The sequence below is a fragment of the Oncorhynchus gorbuscha genome, linkage group LG02 (assembly GCF_021184085.1).
Source record: "Oncorhynchus gorbuscha isolate QuinsamMale2020 ecotype Even-year linkage group LG02, OgorEven_v1.0, whole genome shotgun sequence".
NCBI classification, from domain to species: domain Eukaryota; kingdom Metazoa; phylum Chordata; class Actinopteri; order Salmoniformes; family Salmonidae; genus Oncorhynchus; species Oncorhynchus gorbuscha.
The window spans coordinates 1,167,459-1,181,936 of NC_060174.1; the positions used below are offsets into that span (position 1 = coordinate 1,167,459).

Consider the following 14,478-nt stretch of genomic DNA (forward strand, 5'->3'; position numbering starts at 1 on the left):
AACCTGTCTCTAGGTGTGTTAGAGACTAACTAACCTGTCTCTAGGTGTGTTCGAGACTAACTAACCTGTCTCTAGGTGTGTTAGAGATGAACTAACCTGTCTCTAGGTGTGTTAGACTAACTGACCTGTCTCTAGGTGTGTTAGACTAACTGACCTGTCTCTAGGTGTGTTTAGACTAACATGTCTCTGACCTGTCTCTAGGTGTGTTAGAGACTAACTGACCTGTCTCTAGGTGTGTTAGACTAACTGACCTGTCTCTAGGTGTGTGTGTTAGAGACTAACTAACCTGTCTCTAGGTGTGTTAGAGACTAACTAACCTGTCTCTAGGTGTGTTAGACTAACTGACCTGTCTCTAGGTGTGTTAGACTAACTGACCTGTCTCTAGGTGTGTTAGACTAACTGACCTGTCTCTAGGTGTGTTAGACTAACTGACCTGTCTCTAGGTGTGTTAGACTAACTGACCTGTCTCTAGGTGTGTTAGACTAACTGACCTGTCTCTAGGTGTGTTAGACTAACTGACCTGTCTCTAGGTGTGTTAGACTAACTGACCTGTCTCTAGGTGTGTTAGAGACTAACTAACCTGTTTCTAGGTGTGTTCGAGACTAACTAACCTGCCTCTAGGTGTGTTAGAGACTAACTAACCTGTTTCTAGGTGTGTTCGAGACTAACTAACCTGTTTCTAGGTGTGTTCGAGACTAACTAACCTGTCTCTAGGTGTGTTAGAGACTAACTAACCTGTTTCTAGGTGTGTTCGAGACTAACTAACCTGTTTCTAGGTGTGTTCGAGACTAACTAACCTGTCTCTAGGTGTGTTAGACTAACTGACCTGTCTCTAGGTGTGTTAGAGACTAACTAACCTGTCTCTAGGTGTGTTAGAGACGAACTAACCTGTCTCTAGGTGTGTTAGACTAACTGACCTGTCTCTATGTGTGTTAGAGACTAACTAACCTGTCTCTAGGTGTGTTAGAGACTAACTAACCTGTCTCTAGGTGTGTTAGAGACTAACTAACCTGTCTCTAGGTGTGTTAGACTAACTGACCTGTCTCTAGGTGTGTTAGACTAACTGACCTGTCTCTAGGTGTGTTAGACTAACTGACCTGTCTCTAGGTGTGTTAGACTAACTGACCTGTCTCTAGGTGTGTTAGACTAACTGACCTGTCTCTAGGTGTGTTAGACTAACTGACCTGTCTCTAGGTGTGTTAGAGACTAACTAACCTGTCTCTAGGTGTGTTAGACTAACTGACCTGTCTCTAGGTGTGTTAGAGACTAACTAACCTGTCTCTAGGTGTGTTAGACTAACTGACCTGTCTCTAGGTGTGTTAGACTAACTGACCTGTCTCTAGGTGTGTTAGAGATGAACTAACCTGTCTCTAGGTGTGTTAGACTAACTGACCTGTCTCTAGGTGTGTTAGACTAACTGACCTGTCTCTAGGTGTGTTAGACTAACTGACCTGTCTCTAGGTGTGTTAGACTAACTGACCTGTCTCTAGGTGTGTTAGAGACTAACTAACCTGTCTCTAGGTGTGTTAGACTAACTGACCTGTCTCTAGGTGTGTTAGACTAACTGACCTGTCTCTAGGTGTGTTAGAGACTAACTAACCTGTCTCTAGGTGTGTTAGAGACGAACTAACCTGTCTCTAGGTGTGTTAGACTAACTGACCTGTCTCTATGTGTGTTAGAGACTAACTAACCTGTCTCTAGGTGTGTTAGACTAACTGACCTGTCTCTAGGTGTGTTAGAGACTAACTAACCTGTCTCTAGGTGTGTTAGACTAACTGACCTGTCTCTAGGTGTGTTAGACTAACTGACCTGTCTCTAGGTGTGTTAGACTAACTGACCTGTCTCTAGGTGTGTTAGACTAACTGACCTGTCTCTAGGTGTGTTAGACTAACTGACCTGTCTCTAGGTGTGTTAGACTAACTGACCTGTCTCTAGGTGTGTTCGAGACTAACTAACCTGTCTCTAGGTGTGTTAGACTAACTGACCTGTCTCTAGGTGTGTTAGACTAACTAACCTGTCTCTAGGTGTGTTTAGACTAACTAACCTGTCTCTAGGTGTGTTAGACTAACTGACCTGTCTCTAGGTGTGTTAGAGATGAACTAACCTGTCTCTAGGTGTGTTAGAGACTAACTAACCTGTCTCTAGGTGTGTTAGACTAACTGACCTGTCTCTAGGTGTGTTAGAGACTAACTGACCTGTCTCTAGGTGTGTTAGACTAACTGACCTGTCTCTAGGTGTGTTAGACTAACTGACCTGTCTCTAGGTGTGTTAGACTAACTGACCTGTCTCTAGGTGTGTTAGAGACTAACTGACCTGTCTCTAGGTGTGTTAGAGACGAACTAACCTGTCTCTAGGTGTGTTAGACTAACTGACCTGTCTCTAGGTGTGTTAGACTAACTGACCTGTCTCTAGGTGTGTTAGAGACTAACTAAGAGGTGGTCCTGACCCTCAGGTGACTAACCTGTCTCTAGGGTGTTAGAGACTAACTGACCTGTCTCTAGGTCAGTGTTTAGACTAACTGACCTGTCTCTAGGTGTGTTAGGACTAACCTGTCTCTAGACCTCAAGAAGAAGAAGAGCGTCTCTAGGTGTGTTAGACTAACTGACCTGTCTCAAAAGGTGTGTTAGACTAACTGACCTGTCTCTAGGTGTGTTAGACTAACTGACCTGTCTCTATGGTGTGTGTAGAGACTAACTGACCTGTCTCTAGGTGTGAAGACCATCTGTGATTGGGAGACAGGGCGTGAACTAACTGACCTGTCTCTAGGTGTGTTAGAAAGACCCTAACTGACCTGTCTCTAGGTGTGTTAGCCCCTCCAGCACACTAGGTCTGACCTGTCTCTAGGTGTGTTAGAGACTAACTAACCGTGAGGTGGTCCTTCCCTCCAGGTGATGGCCATGATAAAGGGTTTACAGGTCCTGATACATGGAGTCAGTGTTTAACACGCTATCCGCCACACCATCTACTCGGCCCTGCAGGACTCGCCCAGCTCACCCTGAGAGACCATTGCTACGGCAGGCCATCAAGAAGAAGAAGTAAGCGTGGTGCAAAATACTATCAGCTGAACACACAGAACCGCACAAAACATCCTTGATTGGGGGGGGGGGTAGTGCAGGGTTTTTGTTCCCTGATGTGAACTGAGAGTTCTTCATGTATGTGGTGCTGTTCTCTCCCCAGTGTCCTGCAGGCCATCAGGAAGACCATCTGTGATTGGGAGACAGGGCGTGAGCCTCACAATGACCCTGCCCTGCGAGGAGAGAAAGACCCCATGGGAGGCTTTGACATCAAGGTCCCCCGCCGTGCCGTCGGCCCCTCCAGCACACAGGTCTGTCACCGCTCGGTGTCTACGATTACTACTACAGACCGCCATCGCTGTAACCTGACTCTCACACAGGTCTGTCACCGCTCGGTGTCTACGATTACTACTACAGACCGCCATCGCTGTAACCTGACTCTCACACGTTGTCTCCTTTTTACCATCACAGCCTCCTATCCTAGTCATATCATAACGTCATACCATTGTCGTTCTCACAGTGCCTATATAACCTAAACTGTAATCTGGCGTAAAATGTATCAGCTGTACCATAGCATTAGCTTTTTCTAGATCACTAATGATCTGTTATGTTATAAATGACAGAGTTATCAGCCCAGTCCTGTCTTCTAGGAGTACATCACTAATGATCTGTTATGTTATAAATGACAGAGTTATCAGCCCAGTCCTGTCTTCTAGGAGTACATCACTAATGATCTGTTATGTTATAAATTACAGAGTTATCAGCCCAGTCCTGTCTTCTAGGAGTACATCACTAATGATCTGTTATGTTATAAATTACAGAGTTATCAGCCCAGTCCTGTCTTCTAGGAGTACATCACTAATGATCTGTTATGTTATAAATTACAGAGTTATCAGCCCAGTCCTGTCTTCTAGGAGTACATCACTAATGATCTGTTATGTTATAAATGACAGAGATATCAGCCCAGTCCTGTCTTCTAGGAGTACATCACTAATGATCTGTTATGTTATAAATGACAGAGTTATCAGCCCAGTCCTGCCTTCTAGGAGTACATCACTAATGATCTGTTATGTTATAAATGACAGAGTTATCAGCCCAGTCCTGCCTTCTAGGAGTACATCACTAATGATCTGTTATGTTATAAATTACAGAGTTATCAGCCCAGTCCTGTCTTCTAGGAGTACATCACTAATGATCTGTTATGTTATAAATGACAGAGTTATCAGCCCAGTCCTGTCTTCTAGGAGTACATCACTAATGATCTGTTATGTTATAAATGACAGTTATCAGCCCAGTCCTGTCTTCTAGGAGTACATCACTAATGATCTGTTATGTTATAAATGACAGTTATCAGCCCAGTCCTGTCTTCTAGGAGTACATCACTAATGATCTGTTATGTTATAAATGACAGAGTTATCAGCCCAGTCCTGTCTTCTAGGAGTACATCACTAATGATCTGTTATGTTATAAATGACAGAGTTATCAGCCCAGTCCTGTCTTCTAGGAGTACATCACTAATGATCTGTTATGTTATAAATGACAGAGTTATCAGCCCAGTCCTGTCTTCTAGGAGTACATCACTAATGATCTGTTATGTTATAAATGACAGTTATCAGCCCTGCCTTCTAGGAGTACATCACTAATGATCTGTTATGTTATAAATGACAGTTATCAGCCCAGTCCTGTCTTCTAGGAGTACATCACTAATGATCTGTTATGTTATAAATGACAGTTATCAGCCCAGTCCTGTCTTCTAGGAGTACATCACTAATGATCTGTTATGTTATAAATGACAGAGTTATCAGTCCTGTCTTCTAGGAGTACATCACTAATGATCTGTTATGTTATAAATGACAGTTATCAGCCCTGTCTTCTAGGAGTACATCACTAATGATCTGTTATGTTATAAATGACAGAGTTATCAGCCCAGTCCTGCCTTCTAGGAGTACATCACTAATGATCTGTTATGTTATAAATGACAGAGTTATCAGCCCAGTCCTGTCTTCTAGGAGTACATCACTGATCTCCGTTCCAAAGGGCGTGAACCCAGCTAGCACATAGCGTTCTGAGAACCATGTTTCTCAGAGCTTCGTGATTGTCTGATTATTTGGCATAGAACCTTCCCACAACATTCTGGAAATGGTGCAGGATAGTTGCTTGGCTTTGGAACATTCTCGACACATTTAAGGAACTAAACATTTATTTTATTTTTTTATCCTACATTTCCAGACACTAGTTCCTCCATGGAATGAGTTTGACACCCTTGCTTTAACAGAACGTTTCATAAAAGTTCAAACATGGTCACATTTAATTTAAACTTTGATAATGTTCTAGGAAAGTTCTCCAACTGTTTTGACATTGGGAATGTTTTCAAATAGTTCGGAGAACGTTCAGAACCAACGTTGTTCTGTGGGAATATCAGTACTTCCTCATCACGCTTCCTGAAGGATTCCTCGTGGTTCTTTTTAAAGTCATGTTCTCAAATTGCTTAGAGAACGTTCAGAAACAACGTTGTTCTGTGGGAATTGTAGTACATCCACTGAACAGTCCACCACATTCCCCATGTGGTTCTATTTAATGTCATGTTTTTACTACATTCTGGAAAAGTTCAAACTATTTTTTGGACTTTTTTGTTCTCAGAACGTATGTTTCACTTTTATGTCAGTTCTTGACTAAATTCTGTGAAATTGAATTGTGCACATTAAAATCAATAAGCTTTAAACTCTGTTCTCAGAACATGATAAAATTGTTCCATTAAAAACTACAAGAACACTTTAGTAACATTCAGAGAACGTTTTAAGAATGTAATTAAAAACTTACATTCCGTTCTCAGCATCAACTAAACTCTCTCTGTCCTCCATCTTGTTCATAAGTGTGTTCAGGTGTGTTGGCCACACCTGATGTTAATGGTGATTCCTTTGAAATTGGGTCTGTTTGAATAGACCAACATGGCATGCTGTCTCCCTCTCGGTGGTGCAGTGGGTCGGGCTCGGCCCCCGCCATGCGCATTTCCTCTGTTTGAATAGACCAACATGGCATGCTGTCTCCCTCTCTGTGGTGCAGTGGGTCGGGCTCGGCCCCCGCCGGCTGCATTTCCTCTGTTTGAATAGACCAACATGGCATGCTGTCTCCCTCTCGGTGGTGCAGTGGGTCGGGCTCGGCCCCCGCCGGGAGCATTTCCTCTGTTTGAATAGACCAACATGGCATGCTGTCCCCCTCGGTGGTGCAGTGGGTCGGGCTCGGCCCCCCGCCGGGAGCATTTCCTCTGTTTGAATAGACCAACATGGCATGCTGTCTCCCTCTCGGTGGTGCAGTGGACTAATTCCACGGATAGAGAACAGAAGATCAATAGGTTTGAATCTCACTGATGCCTTGTCACAATAAAACATTTGTTTTTATTATTAATGCCTGTCTGTGCTTGGAGTTCAAAACAGTTAACCCAAAATAATCTAGCAGTGTTATTAAAAGTCTTCTTGAAACATTCAGTAATGTTTAAGGAAGTTGTCGCGATATGAAACCTTCAGCGCCGCCCCTTGGCCGGCAGCGGGGTTGCTAGAGGTGGTTAGCGTCCCGTTCCCTGGATTGGACAGGGCACTATAGATACTTCAGGTTATCTCGGTATAACCAGGACCGCTCGCGTAGCCCTGCCTCTCTTTCTATATCGAAGCGTTGTCCGCGTAGAGAGGTCTTTTGCCTTGTCACTCTCAACGGTCTAGCTCTAGCTGGGATGTGTGAACCCCACCTTTATCCTCTAGACTCTTTGCTTCACCACTAATTGATCCCTGAGTTGTTATTAAGCACTAGTCCTACCAGTCTCTATATGCTTTCCCTGTGGTTGAGTAGTTCCCCTCTGTGATGTATCTAGTTTAAAGTGTGAAGACATTTAGTCAACTTAGTCTCACTACTCTGCCCGTCGGCTATGTATCGCTTGGAAAATAAAACTTAGATAGATCGATAAGACAATTAAATGAATCACTACTGGACACACCTTCCTCCTTGTCTTTTAATGGTAACTCATTCTGTCATCGAACATTGATCCCCGTTTCCAGTGTCCCGGTAAGCGGGGAGTGTCAGAGTTGTTATCTCCCGTGCCGTTAACTGTCTTTGAGAGACCCTTTTGCTCGAGACAAAATAAGACTACTGTTTATTTTTGAAAACACTCTGTTTTTTGTCTTTTACAAATCAAACACACTTCAAAATACACAATTTGTTACTCGGTCACACACAGCGTTAATCAAAAACATGCAAATGCCTTAATGCTCTATAAAATGCCTGGTACAATAATAACACTTATCTCTATATTAAATTCTTATAATAGTTCTTTAATTACCTTTGAGAGATGACGGGGAGACCAACGATATCAGGAGCAGAGTTTCAATCTGTCAGAGTTCTTTTTGAATTTAGTTTGTAGCGACTCCCCTCTACTGGCTGAGAGGTTGACTTGAAGTCGGTGGTTTACTAATTTTAGAGATTCAAGTTAGACTGGAGAGATCAGAGGTTCTCCGCTGAGCCACCGCAGTGTCTGTGGCGAGAAATACCTAGCCGGGATGAGGAGCTCAATCAATTAAGATATTTTGCATCCTGATTCTGCCAGGCCAAAGGCACTCTGACGACAAATCTACTGTCCAATAGCTAAACGGCAAGAGCCCAAGTTCCAGCAAGTTAGAATCTGTAAGTGATTTGAGTCAGGTGTCAATTTACCCGAAGTCAAATGGTTGTCTAAATGAATTCAGAATTCAAGAAGTCAGTGCCAAAGTAATGGCAAATGTCTCTTTATATACCTTTTGATTCTCTGCACCCGATCCGCTGCTCCTCCCATCCCCTCAGAGCAGAGAGGGTGATGACAGCATTGCTTGCTGTTTGGGGTTTTAGGCTGGGTTTCTGTACAGCACTTTGAGATATCAGCTGATGTACGAAGGGCTATATAAATAAATATCTTTGACATATCTTACAACAGGAAATACTTTTCTTACAGTGCATATATGGGCATCTGGTTATGACAGAGCCTGTTACTCTAGCAACAATGAGGAAACACTTTTCTTACAGTGCATATATGGGCCTCTGTTTATGACAGAGCCTGTTACTCTAGCAACAATGAGGAAACACTTTTCTTACAGTGCATATATGGGCCTCTGGTTATGACAGAGCCTGTTACTCTAGCAACAATGAGGAAACACTTTTATTACAGTGCATATATAAATATAATAATAATAATATATGCCATTTAGCAGACGCTTTTATCCAAAGCGACTTACAGTCATGTGTGCATACATTCTACGTATGGGTGGTCCCGGGGATCGAACCCACTACCCTGGCGTTACAAGCGCCATGCTCTACCAACTGAGCTACAGAAGGACCACGGGCCTCTGGTTATGACAGAGCCTATTACTCTAGCAACAATGAGGAAACACTTTTCTTTTCAGTGCATATATGGGCCTCTGGTTATGACAGAGCCTGTTACTCTAGCAACAATGAGGAAACACTTTTCTTACAGTGCATATATGGGCCTCTGGTTATGACAGAGCCTATTACTCTAGCAACAATGAGGAAACACTTTTCTTACAGTGCATATACGGGCCTCTGGTTATGACAGAGCCTATTACTCTATCAGCAATGAGTCCATCAGCTGTTCCCATTCAGAGGTGTCACTTGAGGCAGAGGGTGATTCTTCCTGACACCAGTCAGGTTCACTAGTTGGTTGGCTTGAGTCGTCTTCTGGTGGCTTTGCCCAATCCGGTATTTCAGTAGGCGAGGTCATCTCTGTCTCTACCCTTTTTGGGTAAGACAGGGGAAGAGGACCAGGAGGTAGATCCATTTGGCGTTTTACTACAAAATCATTCATAAACAACTAAATATAATTTCAGTTCTCAGAGTGGTAATAAAACCTCCCAGGACAATGTTCTCAGAACCTTCCTGGAACCTTCCTGGAACCTTCCTGGAACCAGAGTAAAACGTTCTCAGAACCTTCCTGGAACCAGAGTAAAACATTCTCAGAACCTTCCTGGAACCAGAGTAAAACATTCTCAGAACCTTCCTGGAACCAGAGTAAAACATTCTCAGAACCTTCCTGGAACCAGAGTAAAACATTCTCAGAACCTTCCTGGAACCAGAGTAAAACGTTCTCAGATCCTTCCTGGAACCAGAGTAAAACGTTCTCAGATCCTTCCTGGAACCAGAGTAAAACGTTCTCAGAACCTTCCTGGAACCAGAGTAAAACGTTCTCAGAACCTTCCTGGAACCAGAGTAAAACGTTCTCAGAACCTTCCTGGAACCAGAGTAAAACGTTCTCAGAACCTTCCTGGAACCAGAGTAAAACGTTCTCAGAACCTTCCTGGAACCCAAAAATAAATGTTCCTAGAACAGGCAAAATGTTCACTTCTGTTCTCAAAACATTTAAAAAACCTGTCAGGAAACTTATGGCTTCATTCCCACAATCAATGTCAAACCAAAAACATAAGTTTCCACAACTTCCAAGCTGGGAGAGCTCTATGCAACGGGTGTTGATCCAGCCTGAAGCCATGCTATTTCTCGCTACACTTTGAAGCAGTCTAACGTAATCAAATCAAATGTATTTATAAAGCCCTGTCACGACTTCCTCCGAAGTCGGTTCCTCTTCTTGTTCGGGTGGCGGTCAGCTTCACCGGGCTTCAAGCGATCGTCGATCCACTTTTCATTTTCCATTTGTTTTGTCTTGTGTTCCTACACACCTGGTTTCCATTTCACTCATTACATGTTTGTATTTAACCCTCTGTTCCCCCCATGTCTTTGTGTGGGGTTGTTTGCTGTAAGTGCTTGTGCACATGTTGACTGGTGCACGTCGGGTTTTGTATCCATGTTGGTTATTTCTTTATGCCGTTGAAATTAAACTGCTCCGGTTATTACCGAGTTCTGCCCTCCTGCGGCTGACTTCCCTGCCACTGGTTACACACCCCTTTATAGAGTCTTGTTTCACTGCCACCAGTTACACACCCCTTTACAGAGTCTTGTTTCACTGCAACACACCCCTTTATAGTGTCTTGTTTCACTGCAACACACCCCTTTACAGAGTCTTGTTTCACTGCAACACACCCCTTTACAGAGTCTTGTTTCACTGCAACACACCCCTTTATAGTGTCTTGTTTCACTGCAACACACCCCTTTACAGAGTCTTGTTTCACTGCAACACACCCCTTTACAGAGTCTTGTTTCACTGCCACCAGTTACACACCCCTTACAGCCCTTTTTGAACCTGTAGACCGATAAGCAATCAAATGTATTTCCAGCGGTTAACCATTAACATTCCTAAGACTAACCAAAAGTGTTGGTGGCGACCAACCAGAAGTTAGTTACATACAGGACAGTTTTGGTGGAGACCAACTAGAAGTTAGTTACATACAGGACAGTTTTGGTAGAGACCAACTAGTAGTTAGTTACATACAGGACAGTTTTGGTAGAGACCAACTAGTAGTTAGTTACATACAGAAAGAACAGTTTTGGTAGAGACCAACTAGTAGTTAGTTACATACAGGACAGTTTTGGTAGAGACCAACTAGTAGTTAGTTACATACAGAAAGAACAGTTTTGGTGGAGACCAACTAGTAGTTAGTTACATACAGAAAGAACAGTTTTGGTAGAGACCAACTAGTAGTTAGTTACATACAGAAAGAACAGTTTTGGTGGAGACCAACTAGTAGTTAGTTACATACAGAAAGAACAGTTTTGGTAGAGACCAACCAGAAGTTAGTTACATACAGGACAGTTTTGGTGGAGACCAACTAGAAGTTAGTTACATACAGGACAGTTTTGGTAGAGACCAACTAGTAGTTACATACAGAACAGTTTTGGTGGAGACCAACTAGTAGTTACATACAGGACAGTGTTGGTAGAGACCAACTAGTAGTTACATACAGGACAGTGTTGGTAGAGACCAACTAGTAGTTACATACAGGACAGTGTTGGTAGAGACCAACTAGAAGTTACATACAGGACAGTGTTGGTAGAGACCAACTAGAAGTTATATACAGGACAGTGTTGGTAGAGACCAACATACAGGACAGTGTTGGTAGAGACCAACTAGTAGTTACATACAGGACAGTGTTGGTAGAGACCAACTAGTAGTTACATACAGGACAGTGTTGGTAGAGACCAATTAGTAGTTACATACAGGACAGTGTTGGTAGAGACCAACTAGTAGTTACATACAGGACAGTGTTGGTAGAGACCAATTAGTAGTTACATACAGGACAGTGTTGGTGGAGACCACCTAGTAGTTAGTTACATACAGGACAGTGTTGGTGGAGACCAACTAGTAGTTAGTTACATACAGAACAGTGTTGGTAGAGACAAACTAGAAGTTAGTTACATACAGGACAGTGTTGGTAGAGACCAACTAGAAGTTAGTTACATACAGAACAGTTTTGGTAGAGACCAACTAGAAGTTAGTTACATACAGAACAGTGTTGGTAGAGACCGAACAGAAATGGAATATTAAACATTTTATTAAACCTTAAACCTAATTTCTCCTCCCCTCTGTGACTTTCCATTCCTCCTCCTCCCTTCTCTTCCTCTCCTCCTCCTCTGTAGCTGTACATGGTTCGTACCATGCTGGAGTCTCTGATAGCTGATAAGAGTGGTTCTAAGAAGACTCTCCGCAGCTGTCTGGAGGGACCCACCATCATGGACATGGAGAAGTTCCACAGAGAGTCGTTCTTCTATACTCACATGCTCAACTTCAGCGGTAAGGAGACCGGTAGAGATAGACTTCAGGGGTAAGGAGACGGGTAGAGACAGACTTCAGGGGGAAGGAGACCGGCAGAGACAGACTTCAGGGGGGGAGAAGAGATAGACAGGGGTAAGGAGACGGGTAGAGACAGACTTCAGGGGAAGGAGAGGGACAGACTTCAGGGGAAGGAGACGGGTAGAGACAGACTTCAGGGGTAAGGAGACGGGTAGAGACAGACTTAAGGAGGGGTAGAGACAGACTTCAGGGGTAGAGACAGAGTCTACATCCCAGATGGCACCACTTTAGACCAGAGGACATAGGATGATGCAGCCGGTACCTCCTGCTCCCCCTGTCCGTCCCCTTGTCCCCTCTCTAACCCTTTGTCCCCTCTCTGTCCCTAACCCTCTGTCCCCTCTCTACCCCTAACCCTCCGTCTGTCCCCTCTCTACCCCTAACCCTCCGTCTGTCCCCTCTTTACCCCTAACCCTCCGTCTGTCCCCTCTCTAACCCTCTCTCCCCTCTCTAACCCTCTGTCCCCTCTCTACCCCTAACCCTCTGTCTGTCCCCTCTCTAACCCTCTGTCCCCTCCCTACCCCTAACCCTCCGTCTGTCCCCTCTCTAATGCTCTGTCCCCTCCCTAACACTCTGTCCCCTCCCTAAACCTCTGCCCCCCTCTGTCCCCCCCTAACCCTCTGTCCCCTCCCTAACCCTCTGTCCCCTCCCTAACCCTCTGTCCCCTCCCTAACCCTCTGTCCCCTCCCTAACTCTCTGTCCCCTCCCTAACCCTCTGTCCCCTCCCTAACCCTCTGTCCCCTCCCTAATCCTCTGTCCCCTCTCTAACCCTCTGTCCCCTCCCTAACCCTCTGTCCTCCCTAACAGAAACCCTACAGCAGTGCTGTGACCTGTCTCAGCTGTGGTTCAGAGAGTTCTTCCTGGAGCTGACCATGGGTGGCAGGATCCAGTTCCCCATCGAGATGTCCATGCCCTGGATCCTCACAGACCACATTCTGGAGACCAAGGAGGCCTCTATGATGGAGTAAGACACTGTTTAGACCACTGTGTGTGTCCGTCCATCTGTCCGTCCCCTGTAACCTCAAGGAGGCCTCTATGATGGAGTAAGACACTGTTTAGACCACTGTGTGTGTCCGTCCATCTGTCCGTCCCCTGTAACCTCAAGGAGGCCTCTATGATGGAGTAAGACACTGTTTAGACCACTGTGTGTGTCCGTCCATCTGTCCGTCCCCTGTAACCTCAAGGAGGCCTCTATGATGGAGTAAGACACTGTTTAGACCACTGTGTGTGTCCGTCCATCTGTCCGTCCCCTGTAACCTCAAGGAGGCCTCTATGATGGAGTAAGACACTGTTTAGACCACTGTGTGTGTCCGTTCATCTGTCCGTCCCCTGTAACCTCAAGGAGGCCTCTATGATGGAGTAAGATACCATGTTAGAGCAGTGTGTGTGTGTGTGTCCGTCCGACACACACTCCTGTTGGGCGGTTTCCAAGATGTTCATACCATCGAAACTCAAATAAATGAATTGTGAAAAGTTATACATTTACATTTACATTTTATACAGGTAGGAGCCACATGCATTCATTTGGGACAAAGCCACATGTCAAAATCCAACTTTGTCTCCTTCACCCAAATCCAGATAGCAGGTGTTCTTAAAGAACTGCAATATCTGGACCCCTACAAATCAGCCGGACTGGACAATCTGGACCCCTACAAATCAGCCGGGCTAGACAATCTGGACCCCTACAAATCAGCCGGACTGGACAATCTGGACCCCTACAAATCAGCCGGACTAGACAATCTGGACCCCTACAAATCAGCCGGACTAGACAATCTGGACCCTCTCTTTCTAAAAAATTATCTGCCAAAATGGTTGCAACCCCTGTTACTAGCCTGTTCAACCTCTCTTTCGTATCGTCTGAGATCCCCAAAGATTGGAAAGCTGCCGCGGTCATCCCCCTCTTCAAAGGGGGAGACACCCTGGACCCAAACTGCTACAGACCTGTATCTAGTGATTCTCTGATCCACCTCTACGCAGACGACACCATTCTGTATACTTCTGGCCCTTCTTTGGACATTGTGTTAACTAACCTCCAGATGAGCTTCAATGCCATACAACTTGTTATGCAGGTGAATGAGGACCCAAAAGCGACTTGGCGAAAACAGAGTTTTTAATCCAGTAAGATACTTAACAAAACAAAAGGCATAATACTACTCGTAAAGACGAGAACAGACTGGAGACTTGATCAAGAACTGCAGGTTGCCTCGGGAAGGCACTTGAACCTAGCAGACTCAGACACCTGCTCACCACGCAGCATCTGAGGGAAACACGACACGACAGGGCAATACATAGACACAGCACGGTGAATATAGACAAGGATCCGACAGGGCAGGTACGGAAAACAAGGAGAGAAATAGGGACTCTAATCAGGGAAAAGGATCGGGAACAGGTGTGGGAAGACTAAATGATTGATTGGGGAATAGGAACAGCTGGGAGCAGGAACGGAACGATAGAGAGAAGAGAGAGAGCGAGAGAGTGAGAGAGGGAGGGGGAGAGAGAGGGATAGAAAGAGGGAAAGAACCTAATAAGACCAGCAGAGGGAAACGAATAGAAGGGGAAGCACAGGGACAAGACATGATAATTAATGACAAAACATGACAGTACCCCCACTCACCGAGCGCCTCCTGGCGCACTCGAGAGGAACCCTGGCGGCAACGGAGGAAATCATCAATAGCGTTAACGGTCCAGCAC

At 44.8% G+C, this 14,478-nt stretch overlaps 1 pseudogene; it reads left to right on the plus strand.

The window, feature by feature from the left end:
• Positions 1 to 14,478, plus strand: part of LOC123995929 — a 151,351-nt pseudogene that overhangs the window by 72,646 nt on the left and 64,227 nt on the right.